General features: G+C 48.0%; 1 protein-coding gene across 4 annotated transcripts in view; it reads right to left on the reverse strand.

Annotated features, from left to right (window-relative positions):
• Positions 1–20,722, reverse strand: part of Mapk4 (mitogen-activated protein kinase 4) — a 125,659-nt gene that overhangs the window by 11,096 nt on the left and 93,841 nt on the right. The gene's annotated exons all lie outside the window — the stretch shown is intronic.

Below are 20,722 nucleotides of genomic sequence, written 5' to 3' on the forward strand. Positions count from 1 at the left end.
TACAGAGCTTAAGCAATGATTCTCAACCTTCCTAATGCTGTGGCCCTTTAATACAGTCCCTCATGTTGTGGTGACCCCCAACCATAAGATTATTTTCATTGCCACTTCCTAACCATCATTGTGCTACTGTTATGAATTGCAATGTAAATATTTTTGGAGATACAGGTTTGCCCAAGGGTGTCATGACCCACATGTTGAGATCCACTGGTCTTGAGGATTAGATATTTTGGATGATTTGGGTCACTGTTTATGATTTGTGGTCTGGGATCGGTCCTAGTTGCACATGGTGATAATATTTGAAGCAGACAGGAAAATACATTTAGGCAACATAGAACTGGTCTTCTATGTAATTCAGAAACTGGGCTGAACAGTGAAGCTACCTTGTCTGTGTGGATTTCCCAGAATGGTTCATCACTGAATGAAAAGCACAGACTCATTTGTAGGTAAACATTAGGACTAAGGGGACCATAGGAAATTCTGGGATTGGTCTTGCTAGTTGCTGTGGCTCCCAGTTTGGCATCCAAATTTTTCTTTGCTCAGATATAAAGAGTATCACAGATAAAGTTAAAGTAGATGAAAAAAATGAGGAAGCCCAGGTACCCAGGAGCTTTTGATGCATGAATCTGATGCCTCTTCACTGGCTGAACAAAGACTGAAGAGCAGGCCCAAGACTGGAAGGATAAAGGGAGGGCTGAGGGGAGATGCTTGTGATATTGTCATGTGCAGATTTTGGGGTTTGCTCCTGGCTCCTACTTCCTCCCCAAGTCAGGCCCTGGCAACTAGAATTCTTCACACCCAGGGCAGCTAATGGCAGCTCTAATTTTCCTGCATCTTTCTGTCTTGGAGTTGGCCATAAGGACATTCTCGGATCTATCCTTGTCCAATAAAGACATCTCTCGGGGGTTCTTGTTCTACAAACCAGAAATAAGCAGGCTGTAGAGAGAGTTCAGGAAGAACCCGGGTGCCCTGCTCACTCAGAGTTGTCTGACCTATTTTAATTTTTTTGGTCCAGTCACCTTTCTACACAGGTGCATACATTTCAGTCAGGCTTGGTCAGTGAAGTCTCCATGAAGACAGACGGGGCAGGCTTTCCTTGAAGGTAGTGTGTCCAGAGAAAGCCTGGATGTGCCATACCTCCTGCACCATATTTCACCTTATTGCAGCCCCTCATCTGTGTTCTTTGAGCTTCAACCTGTGGACGTGTCCTTGCGTTCTGTGAATGACTGCACCAAATGAGCTGAACCAGGGAGAGCTAGGAAGCCTAGCTGCTGGCTCACAACTTCCAGAGACAGGGACTTGGTACTGCTGTCTAAAGTGGGGACTTTGGTGGCACTGGGCTCTCCCGTAGGATCTGATGCTATCTCCAGCTAGACAGCATCCAGGTTCAACTGACTTTAAGGACATTGTTTTGTTTTGTTTTCGAGACAGGGTTTCCCTGTAGTTTCTAGAGCCTGTCCTGGAACTAGCTCTTGTAGACCAGGCTGGCCTTGAACTCACAGATTTGCCTGCCTCTGCCTCCCGAGTGCTGGGATTAAAGGCATGCACCACCCCTGCCTGGCTGACTTTGAGGACATTGTACTGGCTAGTTTAATGTCAGCCTGACAGGCTAGAATCAGGAAAGAGGAACCCCAATTGAGAAAACGCCTCCATAAGGTTGGGCTGCAGGTAAGCCTGTAGAGAATTTTAATTAGTGATTGATGTGAGAGGGCATGGTGGGCGGTGCCATCCCTGGGCTGGAGGTCCTGGGTTCTATAAGAAAGCAGGCTGAGCAAGCCACGGAAGCAAGTCAGTAAGCAGTTATCCCTCCATGGCCTCTGCATCAGCTCCTGCCTCCAGGTTCCTGTTGTTTGAGTTCTGGCCCTGACTTCTTTCCCTGATGTGAACTGTGATGTGGAAGGTGTAAACCAAATAAACCCTTTCCTCCCCACATTACTTTTGGTCATGGCGTTTTATCACAGCAATGGAAACCCTGACTAGGATAGACATCTAGCTGGTGGTCCTTGGAGAACTAGTTACTCGCTGGCTCCCTAATCACGTCTTAGAGTCACAGAGGTGATCTCTTGGGGGTAGATAGGAAGGGGAAATGAGTGGGACTTCATTTCCCCTTCTGTCCTCAGGATGCCCTTTAGATGGCTAAAATATGCCCATCCCTGACCTCCATGCCTGACTTGCAGTGGCAGAAGCTGCTTCTCACTCCTCACATCTGTTGGCTGGATGTTCTCAGACATGTGGTCCTACCTGGATAAAACACCTGAGACAGCGTCATCTCCAGAGCTGCTCTGTCTGTCACCTCACCCATCCCCAAGACCATCAGGCGACCCCCATGGGGAACAGCTCTGGTTTGTTCCACAAATGCTCCTACCTTGCCCAGTCTCTGTGTGTATCTCCTTGGCAGCATTACTAAAGACTCTGAAGAACTGGCAAGAGGGATGTAATTCTATAAACCATAGGGACAAGCCAAAGCGTTAGGAGCTCTTCACTTCTGTGTGGCTCGGTTACAGAGCAAGAATGGCTTGGTTTTGTTTCCTAGCCAGAGGGTGGGACTGTCAGAGGTGGCTTGAGAGTTGTCACCGAGAAGTCGATAGGCAGGCTCGGATCAAATGTTCTGGAAGTAATCCACCTTACTGTAGAGCCTAGGGCTGGAGAAAACTGAGGACATAGAACTTCCTTCTGAAACATCTGCTCACTTACACGGCAAGATTGCTCATAGGTCACAATTTTGAACTAGATTGTGATGCAAGCTGAGACAGTTCTTTTCAAGGAAAACCAACAACCCACTGGATTAGTGATAACTTCACTACAGTTATTTCCTTATGGATGCTTGGCCCTCCATGGTCTTTACAAAAAAAGATAAATAGGGGGTGTATTGAGAAGCTAGTGGCCATAGAGAACTTGGGAAGTCAGTGTGTATCCTAAGCTCTGTAACAAGAGAAGGCCTGGAACAAACAGGGGCTTCAGTCCTGGGTTTAGGGGTTGAACACTGGGGCCAGGGAATCCTGCCTGGACAAACCCTAGTGAAGTGATTGGAGGAAGCCTGGGGTGCGGTGGTTCATGACACCATACTGATGCTTTGAATCCAAAAGAAGGGGAGTGATGGTTGAGTAGGTTGGAGTGACATTCAGAATTTTCTAGGAAAAGAAAACCTACAACTACCTAGGCATGGGACTTGATTTGTCAGCAGGGAGGGCTCATAAATCGGTGAGAGGGAGGCCCTCCACTGGCCTCTCTGTGCTGCCTGTGGCTCCATCAGTAGGAAGCCTGTCATCAGGGTTCAGAGTTGGTGCAGGAGATGTGCGCTGAGAGGCAGCTCATGCATAGTGCACAAGTGGGCACTGTCTGTAGGCAGGCGTCACAGGCAGGGATCGCCATAAGACTGAAGCACCGCTGCTCTGAGAAGATTAGCAGCTCCCACACTCATGCAGTTCTCCCTGACCCCCTCGCGGTGTACAGAGGGCAGGGCTGGCGATGCTTCAGATGGTCTCACCCGCTGCTCTCCCTTCCTTTGGGGGAGCAGAGATGATAGCTGGATACAGTCTGTCCTTCTGCAGCTGTTCCCAACAGGCTATTTTGCTGCCTTTTTGTATAGAATCCATAGAAGGTTTTGCTTTGAACGGCTTCAAAGTGTTTGGGAAGTGATCTAGCAGCAGCTGCCCTGCCTGCACAGAGTGTAATTGTGGCCCGGGTTGATCTAGACAGAAGGTATAATTAAAGCTCCCACGGGAAGCAAGGGGGCAGCCCTCCCTGCTGCCTGTGTAGGGACTCAGAATAGTTTAGATCCATATTACTCTAGCAGCAGGGGCTGTCACTACCCCAGCAAGCTACACTGGGCAGGTGGGTACCAGGTCTGCCTGCCTGTCCCGCCCCTCCATGTCTCCCCTGCTCTAGCCTACCAAACCCTTTAATGACTAGGTGGCCACTAATCCTTTACAGGTAAGAGTGAGTAGGACTCCCTTCTCCATGAATAAAACCTCAGTCACCTCCACTATGTGTGCATATGCATGCATGTGCTTGTTGGCAGGAAGGGTTGTTTCTCCTCCTGAGTGGATGTTTAATGTGGCCACAATTCCCAGGCCAGGATGTAAGGGGTTCTAATGGCTTCTCTTCCTCAGAAGTTTCCAGAATGCATTCTGGGAACCCAACATGGGTTATTTCCCAGGGGAGATATATAGAGTATCACGTGGTGAGAATGATGAAATATTAATATGAAAAGGATGACATCACCATGGTTACTATGGATATGGGACATATGCTGTGTCCAGCCTCAAGTCAGTGTTCTATAGAATCCTCCTCCAGCCTCTGTGTGTGTGGTGTGTGTGTGTGTGTGTGTGTAGGCAGCACTTGATGTCAGGTGTCTTCCTCTCTCTATTTTCATTTTGTTTTGTGAGAGGTTTCTCAGTGAACCCAAAACTCGCCAAGTGTGCTAGGCAGTTTGGCCATGAGACCCTGCAATCTGCCTGTCTGCCCTTAACACACTGGACTGACTTAGAGATGCATGCTGCTATACCTGGCTTCTTGACATGAGCGCTGAGCATCCAGTCTCAGGTCTTCATACACGTCCAGCAAGCAGTTTATCTACGGGGTCGTCTCCCAGCCTTGGGATGTCACTCTTCTACCCAGGTCCTACCTGGTTGGTATCTATACACAGGAAATGCCCTGGAGACAATTTTATAGTATTTTGTTCATTTTACTCCCTATTTCCCTCTCTCACCTGCTCTTCCTCTTCTTCCAAGTCTCCTTCCTACTTTTTCATGTCTTTTTAATGGCCCCCTGAGTTTAATCAGAGATGCTTGCATGAGCAAGTGTTATTTATTGGTGCATAGACAATTTACTAAAGGCCACACCACTGAAAAAAGTATCTCCCTTTTCTCAGCACCTTAACCAAAAGCATGAGCCCCGCCCCCATATTTGTGAAAGGATGTTGATAGCCCCTATCTTGTACAGATCTCCTTGTGGAGGTAACCCCGGCTGCAGTGAGTTCACGTGTGCCACGGTCAGGCCATATGCAGAAGACATTTCACGGCACCCCTCCTCTCCCTTGGGTTCTTACATTCTCTGTTCCTTCTTTTGAAGTGCCCTTTGGCACTGCAAGAAGTGAAGCAGAAGTGTCATTTAGGCTGAGCGCACTCGTTGATCTCTAACCCTGGCCTGACGAGGAATGGATGACTAGCTTTGCTTACAGGGTAGGGGGACTTCCTCAATGCAGCAGCAGCAGCAGACGAACCCATTTCAGAGGTTAAGTCTTTGCTGTGGGTCCTCACCGAAAGATCACTTAGACGAGCAGCAAGCTCCCCCAGTCGCCCTGCTTAGGCAGAAATCTATGGCCTCCTTGTCCACAGCCTCCTTCTGAAGGTGCGATTCGTATCTGTGCTAGCAGACATCTGAAGCATGTTATAGAACCCTTTTGAACTAACAGCACACGCACATTCCTGGGCAGGAATAATTATCCGCACAGATCCGAGCCAGCATGCTAGAGAGATACTCGCATCGGGTTTACTTGCTGCACTACTCACGATAGCCAGGACGCCAGCCTAGATGGAACCAGCCGGCAAACTAATAAAGACAATGTGATAGCCTCAGCCATAAAGAAAAATAAAATTAGGGCTGGAGAGACGGATCAGATAGTGAAGTGCTTGACACGTGAGCATGAGGACATAACACGAGGACACAAGTTTAATTCCCAGAACCGACATGCAAACTGTGGAGCCACACAGCTGTATCCCCAGCACTGGGGAGGCTGGAGACAGGTGGGTCCTCAGGGCTCTTAGGCCAGACAACCCAGGCTGCACGGTGACCTCCAGGCCAGTGAGAGACCCTGTCTCAAAAGCAAAACAGAAAACAGAGTGGGTGGTGCTTGCGGAAGAACATTGTTCTCTGGTTTCCGCTGGTGCGTGCTCTCTGTATCTCGTGTACACACACACACACACACACACACACACACACACACACACACACACACACACACACGCGCGCGCGCGCGCGAATAAAATGTCATTTTCGGCAAAATGGATGGACTCTAGGGATCATCATGTAAAATGGAATAAAGGAGTCACAGAAAGACAAATACCACTTCCCTACTATGTGGAATGCAGATTTAAATATCTACATCTATATGACATGGAAGCACAGGGAGACGGTGAAGGAGGAGAACGAGATCTAAAAGCAGGGAATAAAATACTGCACGTTTTCAAACATGGAAGCTAGACTACACATAGTACAAACACACATATGTATAGCATAGAAACAGAACCGTTTGAGGAGAGAGATGGGGGAAGCAGCAGGGGCTACAGTCTTGACAAGGGAAGCATCGCGGCTAGAGCGGGTTGGTCTGCACTGGTGGGAATGCCCCGTGGTGGCTTCTCATGTGGCAGCCATTACAGATCAGAGCTGGACTGGATGCAGAGTGTCCGTTGCTAGCATTCTTTGTCTCTTGAGACAGGATCTCTTACGGAACCTGGAGCAGGTTAGTAGCCAGCTGGCCCCTGAGACCCTCCTCTCTGCTCCCACGGGGAGTGGAGGAGGTCCTGAGTGAACGTGTGGGGCTGAGTGGGCATGGGTGCACGGCAAGGGCCCTAGCCTCGGTCTGTGGGAAATGGCAAAGCCCGCCACCATACTTTGGGGTGAGGCTCAGAGGGGTCACGGAGTCTTCTGATTCATGTGAATGTTGACAGCGTATGTAGAAAATGTGTCTACCATAGTCCCTTGCCCCCGCAGATGTGTATGGCTTGAAGGCTGCCCATGTACAGAGATTGCTCCCACTGTGGTTAGCTAAACCTGTATCCTTGATCCAGCTGTATAGCAGAAACCCCACCCCCTTGTTTATGTATGCACTAACCCCACCTCCTAGGTCGGCGTGTGCAATAACCCCACTTCTCTGTTCCACTCTGTTAATGTGTTGTGCTTCCGGGTGCAGCAGCTTCTCTATCAGACAGCCTAGGCCACCCGACCTCAGCCATCTCCCTGTATTCATGTCTGTCATTTCTTCAATCCCTCACTGTACCAGTCAGGTCCAGGACCCTGGAGCCTTGCTAGAGCTTAGAAGTCCTCCCACCCACCTCCAAAAGCAGCTCTGGGGTTACAGTCATACTTGTGGACACACCAGGCTTCTTTCCAGGGTGCTGGAATCAAATCAGGTCCTCTTGTTTGTGGCTCTCAAACCTGCTATAGGTTAGAAGCACACGGAGAGTTTAAACAACAACAAAAAAAAAACCCTTGCTCTTCAGGCCACCTTCCACATCAATGACGTGGGCCTCTCCAGGGTGAGACTGAGACGTCAATCATTGTTACGAGTCCCCGGGGGATTCCAATGTGCAGTCATATTTGAGAACCAGGATTTTTCTCACCTGCTCTTAGCCACCAACCCATCTCTCCACCCCCCTCCATTTTTTTGGAGACAAGGTCTTGTGACTTCTTTTAACCTCTCAATTGCTGGGATTACATATACGTGTCATACACCCGGGTGATAGAATAACATTTTAAAAGAGGATGTCTAATTGGGGGAGGTTATATGCACACCACAGGATTCCCCCTCTCAACCATTTTTAGGTATGCAGCTTAGCAGCATTACATGTCAGCAAAGTCGTCAAAGCCACCATAGTTCAGCTCCAGGGTTCCTCCCGTCTGAAACTCTGTCCCCATTAAATGACAGTTCCCCACGCACTTTTCCTCCAACCCTGGTGAGCACCTTTCCTGTGAGCTTGACACCTCTAGGGTGCTCTTATTAAGTAGACCCAGACAGAACTGGTTAGATTGATTTAGCATAACACACTTCCCCTTGCTCTTAAATACATGACAGCGTGGAACGTGGCATTGGGTTGCTTTCTAGAAAGCACTTTACTCTGAAACATGCTTGTCTTCTAATTAGAGTTTACCGACACAGATAACTACTTTGGGCCTTCTCTTCATAATGTCCAAATCCAGAACTCTGAATTCTATCTACTTCAGTTTAAAGACAGGACAAAATGTTTGTTCAGATATTTTAGAATAAGCAACCACCATCTAGTTGATTGGCCATTGCCTGTGGGGTAAGTGGCTGGGATGTTGAGAAACACAGGCAGAGGTGGGGTAGAGCGGCTTTTCTAGTCTAAGTTTCCCCACTTGCTTGTGCTGCTGGAGTCTCCCAGGTTCTCTCTGCCCTCATCCTTTGACTCTGCATTAGTCAACAGCTCCCCTGCTCTTCCTCTTCCTTTCTCAAGGGAGGGTCTTGCCATGTAGTCCAGGCTGGCCTGTGACTCGATATTGTACTTACACACTCTCCAGCTGAGCCTGCTTCAATAGCAGCCTCTTAGGAGAGGGCGCCTGCTGGACCACATCGATGAGTTTTTAATGAGCCAGGCTTCCAGTAAAAGTCTCTCTTTAGGAAGATCCAGGAACTGCCAGGCCATAAATGTTTGTCTCACTAACTTTCAAGCAGAAATCTGTGGAGCAGGGACTCTCAAGCCTGCTGCAGGTTAAATGTACCTGGGGAATTAAGTCCTGCTCTCCAGGCCGCCTGCCACATCAATGACATCAGAATCTCTGGGGTGAGATCCAGGCATCAATAATTGTAAAGCGTCCCCTGTGGACTTGAGCGTGCAGTCATATTTGAGAAGCAGGGTCTCTAAGAGATCTTGAGTTCACTGGCTTTGGGAAGGTAAGCAGCAATTTCACAGCCCCTAATTAGCACCGTTTGCTATTTCCATCTCCGCTCAGGATGAACCAAGTCCCTGAACAGCGACACAGTTTTTCCACACAGCTGATCCTGGGGAGACCACAATCTAGAAAATAATTCATCAAATGGTAGCGAGGATTGAGAACTTCGGGTGTGCCAGGCACGGTGCCCAGAGTTGCTTTCTTATTGGTGCATTTCATTATCAAAGTGGCCCAAGGGAGTCTAGGGAGCTGAATGGTGTGGCCAAGGTTACACTCAGCAATAATTTGCAGAGTGGAGACATGATGCCAGCAGGGAACAAAACAGAGTCCGTGTAATAGGAGTGTGCATTTTAGTAGGAAAGGCAGCTGAGAGGTCACATGTATAACATGTTCATGGAGAGAAGTATGGGAAGGAAAACCAAAACCAAACACGGGAAGGACATAGGGCGAGTGGTCCGGGGCAGCAGCTAGCACAAGGGTGCATCCGAGTACAAATCGGGTTGTTATGGGACTCACGTGGTCACCTGGGAGAATGTCAGAGACCCTGACCTCTGAGAAGTCTCACCTTTCTGCCGTCTTCTCCTAACCCAAAGGAGGCAGCAGGCTTGCTCTGCCCTCTCCCACCTGCCAGTCTTCTGCTCAGGCCCCTCAGTAATTACAGGCAGTAATTACGCTCTGGGAACACCTGGCAGGGGAGGGAAATTACGCTGATTGAGCATTTGCTCGGCACATAAAGGATTTGACAGCAGCAGTTGACAGCTCATTTCCTGAGGATCCCCAGCACTCAAGAGGCTGAGGCAGGAGGATGATGAGTTTGAGGCTTGTTTAGGCTACATAAGTGCAATTTATAGCAGCCGGATCCCTCAGCTGTCAGTTCCACAGCAGGGGAAGCAGGTAGTGAGCCCTGGGGGTAGATTTTAGCTGTTTTAGCTCGGCTTCCCCAGTACGCCATCTTACAGGGTGGTTGCTCACTTAGCCTTTGAGTGAAGCACAGACGTTAAGCTAAAGGAATGATGGCTATGCCCCAGATTGCCTGTTTGAAATTCTTGCTTACTGATAGTCCCAAACCAAAGTTAAGGCCAGGAATCGATCATGAGTTAAAAGGGAGCTGTTCAGAAGCCAAAACCCACAGGACACAGGCAGTGCTTCTATTCAAGTGAGGGCCTTGCGATCTCAGCACTGTGGAGTGCTGTAGATACCCCTGGCACTAGACTGTGGCACTAGAATGAGCCAGTGGAGTCCTCTAGGCTGTGGACCTGTCTTTAGTCAGCCCTGCTGCCAGACTCTGAATTTTACCAAACACCATCATCCCCAACTCAGATAGACAGAAACTATCATTCCCAAAGCACTTTTGAGCAGTTAGAGCAATAACGAGGACACGCTGGCGGGCACTGACCATGTGCTGGCCACCGCTCTCAGCTCTCCCTGCTCTTTTGTCCCTCCGTCACTGCTGCCCTTGGCTCTGCAGAGGAGGCAGCTGAGGTCACAGTAGCAACATCACAAGTCTCTCATTGTAACCATAGTGCTGGAGGTTAGGACAGAAACAGAAGGATTCCTGGAGCTCACTGGCCTGCTAGTGTAGCCAATCCGTAAGCCCCAGATTTAGAGTCCCTATCTCAAAAATTAAGGTGGAGTGAGATAGAAGACACTCAGTGTTAACCTACATGTATGCATGCTTGCACACACACATGCATACCCTAATCATCATAAACATGCCTCCCCAAACCCAGCTTTGTTTCGGGACATTTGTTTATACTAAAGATGTGTCACTGTGATTGGTTTAATAGAAAGGTGAACAGCCAATAGCTAGGCAGGAGAGGTTAGCTGGGACTTCTGGAAAGAGAGAGGAACTCGGGGATGAATCTAGGTGCAAAAGAGATGCCAACAAGACATGGGGGGGGGGGAGTAGTATATATGGAACGGAGGAGAGGTAGAGAGCCACATGGCAGAACATAGATTAGTAGAAGCAAGTTACTTAAAGTTATAAAAGCTAGGTGGCAACAAGCCAAAGTTAAAAGTCATAACTCATAATAACAGGTCTATGTGGCATTATTTGGGAGCTGGCTGTCCAAAGAAAGTCTAACCAGAAAGACCAACAACACAGTCCCCTTGTCTGCTCCTCTATGGCTGCTCCCTAGCTTGCCTACCATACTGCAGTGTGCCATGTTGTATCATTGTCCACTTCCCCAGCCCTTCCCTAGGGAAGTCACTGCAGCTCAGCCATGAACTCAGAAAAAATGGGAATTTTCCAGACCTTGCCCTTCTCAGAAGACTCTGGCGATTTGGGGGGGGGGGGTACCCATTACCAAGGTAACTGATGGTGTCAGTGCTCCGGGTGTGTGGGAGATATCTTTGCCTTGTTCCCGAAACTTGGCATCAGGTGGGACTTAGGTCTGGAGGGTAGGGCGAATCTTAGCGCTCCTGGGGGCTTAATTATACAGAGACTGAGGGGGTGAGGGTGAGGTGGGGGCAGCCATGAGGCCCAGAGAGCAGCCTGAAGTTGTTAGAGCTGGCTGAAGCAGGCCAGCAAGCTGAGGAAAATGATGTGAACATGGGAACAGAAAGGAACGGACAGGAACCTCTCCTCCCTAGAATGCGGGTGAAGTCCCACCAGCAGAGAATACAAAGTTCAACACCATTACCAACGTGTGTGCTTAAGGCCTTCCTCCCTTTCCAGCTGCAAACCAAACCTGACACTTCTGCTCCTCACCAGAAGCCGTGTGTACAGCACAGGGCGTGCCCTTGTGCAGTCCTAGTGACTTTTGATTTAATCTCATAAGATCACAGTCACACCCACAGCACTTTAGAGACCACCCTGTATTTCCAACCATTGAAAAGAGGGAGGGGGAGAGAGAGAGAGAGAGAGAGAGGAGAGAGAGAGAGAGAGAGAGAGAGAGAGAGAGAGACTGACTCTTAGAAACCATTAAGCAACCAAGTCCTCAAAGCTCACAAAATCTTGTATATGGTCACCACTTGGACACTTAGACTTGATCTGAGAAGCCTGCACCCAGGGGTGTCTTCCCCCCAGCACCTCTCTATTAACCCCTATGCTTAAAATCTATATTAAAAATGATCTATATTATAAATCCCAAGTCTGCTTCATGCGGGCTCATCTTGAAACCCCTTTCTCCAACGAGGTCAAGGGTCCAGCTTCACCTCCATGGAGGTCTCTTAAAAAGAGTAAAGGAACCCTCAGGCTGTTTGTGGCACTTCTGGGCTGTGTCTCCTGCTGTAACAATGGTGACAGTCCCTATATCACGGGCTTGCACGGGAGTCTCTGTGGCAGGGAGGATCCCGAAAAGGCAGCTGCTCACTAAGCATGGCAGAAGGAGCCTGCTCAGCCTGGACCTGGCTATCCGACTCTCCTGGTACAGGAATCTCGCCTACAGGTTACTGCTTTGTCAACAAAGCATTTCTTTACATGAGTTCACATCCTAAAGATTTTTTACTTTTGTTACTGAAAGGCAGACATTTTTATTTGGGGGCACAATTTCAGAGGCTCCAGTTCAAGTTTGCTTAGATCTTTTGCTCTCAGTCTGAAGGGAGGTGGCCGTCATAGGGGTGGCAAAGGCTACTCCCTTCATGACAGTCCGGAAGTAGGACCAGGAAGAGGCCAGGGACCCTTTATCAGTGACCTCCTTAGCCCCAGTTAACTCTAGAACCCAGCGCCACAAATCAGGCAAACTGCAACACATGAACTTACGGAGGGCATTTGATATCAAACCGTAGGAGACACTCAACAGCACCAGAGGAGATAAAGGCATTCGACCAAACACCCTTGGCACTGGTGGTCAACAATCAACAGGTTTATAACGTTTTCAGGACAGACTGTGGGAAATGCTGATTATGGTCTCACGAATGCCTCCGCTTCCAAGTGAACAAAGACTCCCACTGCTCCCTGACTTATCCCCGAGAACTCTTGTACGCACGGACCCAGCTACCTGCTTGTGTGCGCTTGGATGGAGAACACAGAAGAGGCTGGGGGCTGACATTACACATACCCCACAGAGGTTCCAGAAGGGAAACGGGGATGACACGGTTGTTAAGGGAGGCTGGGTGAGATGGCGGAAAGCCAGGTGACTAAGCGAGCCACTCAGGAGGAAGTGAAGGCACGCTGGGACGGAGACACCGCCAAGGAAAGGCCCAGCGCTACCTCTGGGTCCTCTCCAATGTGACTTCTGTCAGCACCCAAGCTCAAATCTGACTTGTTAACCTTGTCTGACCTCGGTCATAAGAAGGGTCTTTTTACTTCAGTAAACAGAGTACATGTTAGAATTTTATTGGCCAGAAAGTGCATGCTTTTGGCAGCGCCACTGTCTTCCTAGGGAAGCTTTGGGGCTGGGCAAGCTGACTATAAAATGCCCCAAAGCCAGGAGGCTGCCCAAGGCCACCTGTTTGGGGAATTACCATTGCGCTCCCCCTTGGTCTGCTGTGACTTACTGTTCCCAATGATAAAGGACTGTCTGGTGTGCTGAGGCAGAGGCATGCCTTCAGAGAGCTTACACTCCCAGTCTGGGCCGAGAGCACATTAGTTTACTGTCAATGCTGGTGAGGAGAGGGTAGATGGAGCAGTCACTGAAGAGAGAGAAAGGGCCAGGTGGGACCAGGTTTGGGAATCTTTTAAAAATACCAAATTGTGAATATAAAATTAGGTATGAAAATGAATGTTTATTTTGAATCAAAGAAGTAATGGCAACAAATTACAAAAAAGTTGGCAGATACTGCAAACATCACATTTCCACTAATTAGCCGCTTGGCAAACGGCAGGTAACAAGTGTGTGCTGCATAATTTTTAATTATCTTTTCTATGGGAATTTTGTAATATAATTTCCCACAGAATTTAAAGCAGCGCTCGGAAGATAATTGAGAAGATAATATGGTCTCTTCCTTCAGTGTGGATGAGACTCCAGTGTGGTTGTGATCGAAGACACCTCATGTTCAAGTCTAGCTACTGGTAGGATCTTAGACAAATGCAGGATGACTATCAAATATGGGGAAAATATGAAATATCCTTTTCCTATGAATTGTAAGATTTGGGGGCATTTTGGGGACTACTGGAACACTTGTAGTCTCATGCTCTGAGTCACCTGGTTGGCCTTGTGCCTTTGTTTAATGACCTCAGTGAGTTGATTCAGTGTATCACAGAGTATTTGAGGAGGAACTTAACCAATTAAGTGTTGGCAGTAAGTGTAGAGAGAGGGGTAACAAATCTGTGTAAACACATCCCGCTAACCCAGCTAAATGGAGTCCTAGCTCTGCCTTGCCTTAGGCTCCAGCAAATGCCTGGCTGCAGGAATTCCTCCCAGTGTGGAAGGTAACTGTGTGGGTGTGTGGCCACAAGGTTAGCTTTCACGAACTCCATGGTGAGGAAAAGAGAGGAGAGAAATGGACAGAGAGGATAGGGAAGCTCTTGTGAGAATTTCTAAGCTAGGAAGGAATATGGAGATGTATTCTAGAACTTTCTTTGAAGTCAGCCATAGGTTCCAGGGGATTACATGTGGAGACAAATTATCTAGAGGTCCAGTTACCTTGGAGGGTTTCCTCAGAAGAGACTAAGGGGTGGGGGCGACTTCAGAGAAGCTGTCACACCAAAAGGTTGGAGAGATTTAGACACCAGAACATATTCTCCCTGGTTACCCCCCTTCCTTCTTGGTCCCTCTAGATTCCTTTATCAAGGGCCTAAACCCTGACGTTACTTTCAGAGGAACAATGAGAATCACATGCTGCGCCCCCCTCTCCCCCCACCAGAACAGGCAGAGTTCACTCTGCATCTTGCTCATCCACTAGATGCAATGCATCTGCAAGGATGTGGATCCTCAAATGAAGCCAGAGCCAGGGAGCCAAAGGCATGGAGCTGTGCTGGTCATTTGGGGGAGGGGGTGGGACTGAGAGGAGGGTTACAGGAGAGGCTCCTACACTCTGATCCTGACTCCTGGCACTGATGGTTCCGAAGGAGAATGGCGATCACCATTTCATGGTTAACCAACAGCACGGTCAAAGAGTTTGGAAGCCCAACCGTAATATACACAGCTGTTAAGGAGGGTTGTCACTTATTCATTTTTACGGCCAGGCCATATTCCAGTGAGCAATATGGAGACCATGTAAAGGGGACTATGGATTTTTGTCATTTACTATGCAGCCAGCAGCTACAGGTAAAGAATATAGCTGGGCCTTATTCCTAGTGCTTGGGAGAAAGCCTCTGCCCCCCTTTTAAAGATTTAATACACACACACACATATATATATATATATGTGTGTGTGTGTTCTGTCTGTGTGTATGCCACCAGACCAGAAGAGGGCACCAGACCCCATTACAGATGGTTGTAAGCCACCATGTGGTTGCTGGGAATTGAACTGGGGACCTCTGGAAGACCAGGCAGAGCTCTTAACCTCTGAGCCATCTCTCCGGCCCGCGTCTTTACTTTTCAAGCGGTTAATTTGCTTGTAGGTTAGTTTTATTTAGGCAATGAGACCATCTATGGATATAGTCTGAATTTAGATTCTGGGCACAGACATTCCCCATCCAATGTCATGCACCAGCCCAGTTACCCTGGCAGCTCCAGCATTCACATGGCAAGGACAAAAAGGTTTCTTGAAAAATACAGCCCCCCCAGCCTACTGGTAAATACCCAAGGGATCTTTCGTGGGCTGCAACCTTCCCTTTCATAGCAAAAGTAAAAGTTACATTGTAAGTATCTATTGGGAGCAGTGAGACCCCAGATCCTGAATTTCTTGTAATCTCCTGATCTGAGTGCCTACAGCAGCTCTGAGCACGAGACCTTCAGGAGTTCCTGATGGCAGGAGAGTGGTTTCTGGTGGGTTTGGCTGGGGCGTGGCTATCTCTATATAATCTGCCCCTAAACACAATATAGGAGGCATTCTTGGGGAATTCAAGGATGACCCGTGTCGTTGTCTGTCTGTGTGTGTATTTTAACCTCCAGCCCCTTTCCCGAAGCTTGGTAAGGGGTCAAGCGCACCGAACGCAGACACGGGGGCGAGGTGCGTGGCAAGTATCTCCAAATGTAAATGGCTGACACTAGCCCCCTCCCCTTTCTTGAAGTCTAGAGTAGGTTTTGGGAGTAGGTGTGTGGGGGGGGGGGTGGAAATGAGAGAGGGGGGAGAGAGCAAGGTATGGATGCAGGCACTAAGGTGGGGTGTTGGGAGATATGTCCCATCTGGAGACTGCATGTTTCAGGGAAATTTGTCTCCATTTGTATGCATCTGGGCACATGTAGACATGACCTCATCAGGCCTTGCTGCATGGCCCCACAGCCCAGAATCTGCAATCTCCAGTGAACCTTGCTCCCGCCTCTTCCAGATATCCAAGGTTCCTGAGGACCCTATACATGCACAGTGGGACTTCAGGGAAGTCTCACTTCCCAGAGCAGGTGAATCAAGAGGGCCCAAGCTGGATGGAGGGATACCTCACAGTCCTTGCAGTACAGGGGCGTAGAGGGCACTAGTGGCCTGTTGGCAAAATCAGCTGTGGGTCTGTAACAAGAACAGGTGCTCCACATTTGGCAATGTGATTAAGTACAAACCATGTAGATCTAATCTGTTTAAGCTAGAGCCACATCTGAGAACAGCTATTGTTCAAAAGTATAATTCCACAAAGAACAGATGGTGGGCAAAGCTTTGGTAGCCGTTCAGGGAGTGGGGCAAAGTTCTGGCCACACGAGGGTTAAGAAAGAAAGACTTTGTCTCAAACCCCGTTGCTCGAAATATCTTTCAAATGTCCTCATTCAATTTCCGGCCTTGGTACATAACACCCCAGGAACAGAATTTAATTTGCTATGACTGAACGGCTTCCTTCATTTGCCGGACTTTCTGAATTTTAGTTTATTATGGCGCAAGCCCACAGGTAGGAACAGGGAACCTTAAATTGCATTTGGCAGCTTGGACTATGAAGGTTCAGACTAGAAACCAATTTGAAGTTAAAAGAGAAAGTCCAACAATTCCTAAAGAGACTTTTTATTTTGCTGTTCCTTGCCGCGCTCCACAAAGCTGACTCTGCCATTACCTCAGGCAAGTTACATTTTGGAGTGTTAGGAGCTATGCAAGATGGCCACGACGTTGGCATCTCTCTTTAACGCCTTCTCTTCTCCTCTTTTTCTCTTCTCCTCCCGTTCCCTCCCCTCCCCTCATTTCCTTTTCTAGAAGTCTCTCTGGGTACATAGCTGAGTTCAGAGTTTTTACCTGGTTGTGACAGCCATGTATCTATAAAACAAGAGTTGATCAAGAGTCCCTAGCATTATTTTTGGATGCTCTCTTGTTAGGGTTCTGACCTGCTGGGTCTCTGGCAGGACTCACTGGAGGCATCGGACACCTGTCACAGAGACAGTGCTCTCTACAGAGCTTGGAGCCGAGGGTCGCTGTCTGGAGCCCTGCTTAAGACGTGGCTTTAGCCACACTTTTAAACCAGGCAATCCTCCCTAAACATAGTCTGGGAGCGGGAAGCACACAGGACTGGCAATGGCTTTCTGGTTAAGACACCATAAACTAAAGTAACAAAAAAAACCCAAGATGGATATTGCTGAAATGGAAACCTGTTTTCTTTTTTTGTGATACTGAGGGTAAAATCCAGGACCTGAGCATGCCAGGGCCAGAGTGCTTTCCCACCGAGCTAGACACCCAGCCTGAAAACATTCACACTTCTAAGGACGGTATCAAGAAAGCGAAGCAACAAGCCACAGAACTTGAATTTAGAATATATGAAGCCTCTCCAAGTTCTAAATATTAATAATATAACCCAATTAAAACAGGGAAAGATCTCAAGATACACAGAGACATGTAAAAAGGCTTGTATGTACACCAACGAGGCTCAGCACCATTAACCATGGATGGATTCAAGTTAAAACCACAGTGAAATCCTACTCACGCTTGCTGGAGGACTAGGGAAAAACGAAGTTGGAGGTCATGGAGAGAACAAGGCCTCACACCTTGTCTATGGGCTACAATGTTGCAATGGAGTCTGAGATGACAGTTCCTCCGACAGAAACACATGACCCAATGATGTCGCTCCATAGGAGAACGTGCACATGAGCGCCTATGCTGGTATTATATCAATGGAGGTTACGAGACAGCTCTGATATAGATTATTATTAGATAATAAAGACAAACGAAGCTCTCATATTTGCTTTACCACTGAATAAATCTGATAGCACTCTGCTAAATGCAAGAAGTTAGACCCAAAAGGTCAAAGAAGGATCATGTATTATATGGCTAAGTGAAATATCCAGCAAGGTCGACTCTAGGGATACAGAAACATGTGTGGCTGCTTAGAGTAGTTGGGGGAGGAGGTGGCAACTGGGGGAGCACAGTTATTTTGGGGGACAATGAAATGTTCTAAAATAAATTCTAGCAATGGATACACAAATGATTCTAAAGTCATTCAATTATACGGGGAATAGTATACCGTGTTTTAAAAAGTTTACAGACAAGGATGAAGCACAGTCTTACTGCAAGGAAGATCAGAACAGGTGGCTTTCTACCACCCTGCTAAGGGTTGGAGCAGGGAGTGCTGGTTCCTCTGTGGGAATCTATGTTCCCCAGGGTCTGGGTCTCAGTAAGTTTCCAGTGGGGACAATGAAGTTGAGAAAGCAGTGTGACAGAACCTGAAGTCACTGCCCGCTCTGACCGGTCACTGCCGGTGTCTATTCTCATGATTTGGCCCAAAGCCTACTCATTAAGAACTTTGGCTACAATTCCACATGTAACCATCAAACTAGAACCAGCCTTTAGCCAAACTGCAAAAGTGTTAATATTTAAGGCCTCCTATTGTGGCCTCCTTTTGAGGGCCTCCCTCCACACCCAACCTCACAAACCCAGTACTTCCTCCTCAACCCACTGTAACAAGTTCACTCCAAGGTGTTCTCACTCGTTCCCACCCTTCCGCATGCCTTTGTACCCTAGAAGAGAAACAAGGGCAACACACACACCCCTCGTCCCATCCCTAATTCACCGTGAGTGGTAGAAAGTCTGGTGTTTAAGACTCAATTAAGAGTCACAGTTAAGCAGCAGCCACTATCTATTTGGGTACTTTCCAGAAGCCTGACAAGGCTGAGCATTTAACACATCATTTGGTGTCTACCTCAGTCCAGTAAGGGAAGGAGTCAGGGGATGGAGCCAGCCACAGGCAGGCTCTCGAGGTACCCATTAACGCCTGCTTAGTAACGCCTTGCTTCCTGGCAGGGGTTGAGGTGCAGGGGTTGGTGGGGGGGGGGGGCGCACCTTGTTCAGTTCCCTCAAGCTGAAGCAGGATTGCCACTCTGGGTGGGCGGGGAGGTAAGGCTTATACCCAGTGGACATGGCAGAGGGTCAGTTTTCCCAGGCTCCTGGGCCATAGTAGACATAGCTATTCTCTTTGGGTAACTGAAGGATTCGGATTAAACAGGTTTTTTTTTTTTTTTTTTCTCCCCATAACGAATACAGTTTCAGTGAACTTTTGTGTCAAATTTCCTGAACGCTCACTGGGAAAACTCATTCTCACGAAGCCAAGCATATTCTCACTCTACAATTTGGGGAATTTTGAAACTATAACAAAAATATAAACATCAATTGCCATTAACATCTTGGAGTTTCTATTTTAAAAATGATTTTAAATATTTTGGTATGTGTCTGAGTTTACGTCATGTGCATGCAGGTGGTTGGGGGTGGGGGCCCCAGGAAAATCAGCCAGTGCTCTTAACTCCCAAGCCCTCTCTGCAGCTCCTGTAGCCTGTTTTTAATGTATATTTCTTCCTTATTTTTTCCTCAGGTGCTATGATCATATCCCCTATACAGTTCTGTGTATTTATTTTGTTTTTTTCCAAGACAGGGTCTCCCTGTGTAGCCCTGGCTGTCCTGGAACTCACTCTGTAGACCAGGCTAGCTGCAAACTGAGATCCACCTGCCTCTGCCTCCCGAGTGCTGGGATTTAAGGAATGCGCCTCCACCACCTGGCCTGTGCATTGCTTTTTAAATTATGTGTGTGCACGTGGTGCCCACGCCATGGGGCTCCTGTGGGGCTCAGAAGACAACTTCGTGGGCTGTGTTCTCTTCTCCCTTCACCTGGGCTTCAGGGAGCCAGCCCTGCTCCAACCGGGCAAGAAGTTTCCTGCTCTGAGCCATCTGGCTAGTCACTGTCTTACCTTTTAAGCTTATCACTATATAACGATTTTCTCTGTGATTCTAAATGCCTTTAACACCATTGAAAACAGTTGCGTGACACACCATTGCGGGGATAAACATGATTGCTTGAAGTTAACATTTTTCACATATCCATTTTTCTTAAAACAGTAATGTCTGCCAATACCCATACTGTGCGCATCTAGGGGCTAAAGTGTTGTAGACGGCCATGCAGCTTTGTTCTACTTCAGAAGGAGCTTAAATTGTACTGAGGTAGAACACGAGAGTTCTGAAAACAGTGCCCCTGAGCCTCAATAAAGAGACTGTTCCTCCTCCAGCTACATCTACTACATCTTTGTGGACAAGTTTTAAAAATGTGGGTTAAATGGCTAAATAATTATGTAAATGGGGGTACCTGGTTGTGTGGTTCACAGGCCAGAGGTGCCCGGTGGCCACGAGGCTGGGCCTTTGGCCTAATCTCTTTATGCACATTTTAATTAGTGGTGTAGGTGAGGTCCTAGGAGGTGGGTGAAGTCCTTAAATATATTATGAAGCTGTAAAGGACAAAGCTGGATGATAGAATAAAGATTCACAAAGATCTCTCTGAGCCAAGAAGATGAGCTCTATCAGGAACAAAGGTCACAACCTGTGCTTGAGCGCAAAAGCAAACAAAAACCCAACCACATATTTAAAATAGAGAACATGGAACTAACAAATTAATTGGCCAACGGCCCACTGTGAGCCCTTAGGATGACACACTGGCAAAGAACCCACAGGAGCAGGGGTGGGGTGTCATTTACAGACACTCACACTCACTCTGGGCCAATGAAATCACATAGGGTCTATTCTTCACTGAACTTCAGAAAGGTTCTGACAGGATGAGGGGGGGTCAACGAGAGGGCAGGTAGGATGGCGTGGGCCCTGGAGGGCAGTCAGCGGGAAAACAATCGATAGTGGAGCAGGGACTGAACGTGTGTCCTCTGCTGGGC

The sequence above is a fragment of the Arvicola amphibius genome, chromosome 5 (genome assembly GCF_903992535.2).
Source record: "Arvicola amphibius chromosome 5, mArvAmp1.2, whole genome shotgun sequence".
Classification (NCBI taxonomy): Eukaryota; Metazoa; Chordata; class Mammalia; order Rodentia; family Cricetidae; genus Arvicola; species Arvicola amphibius.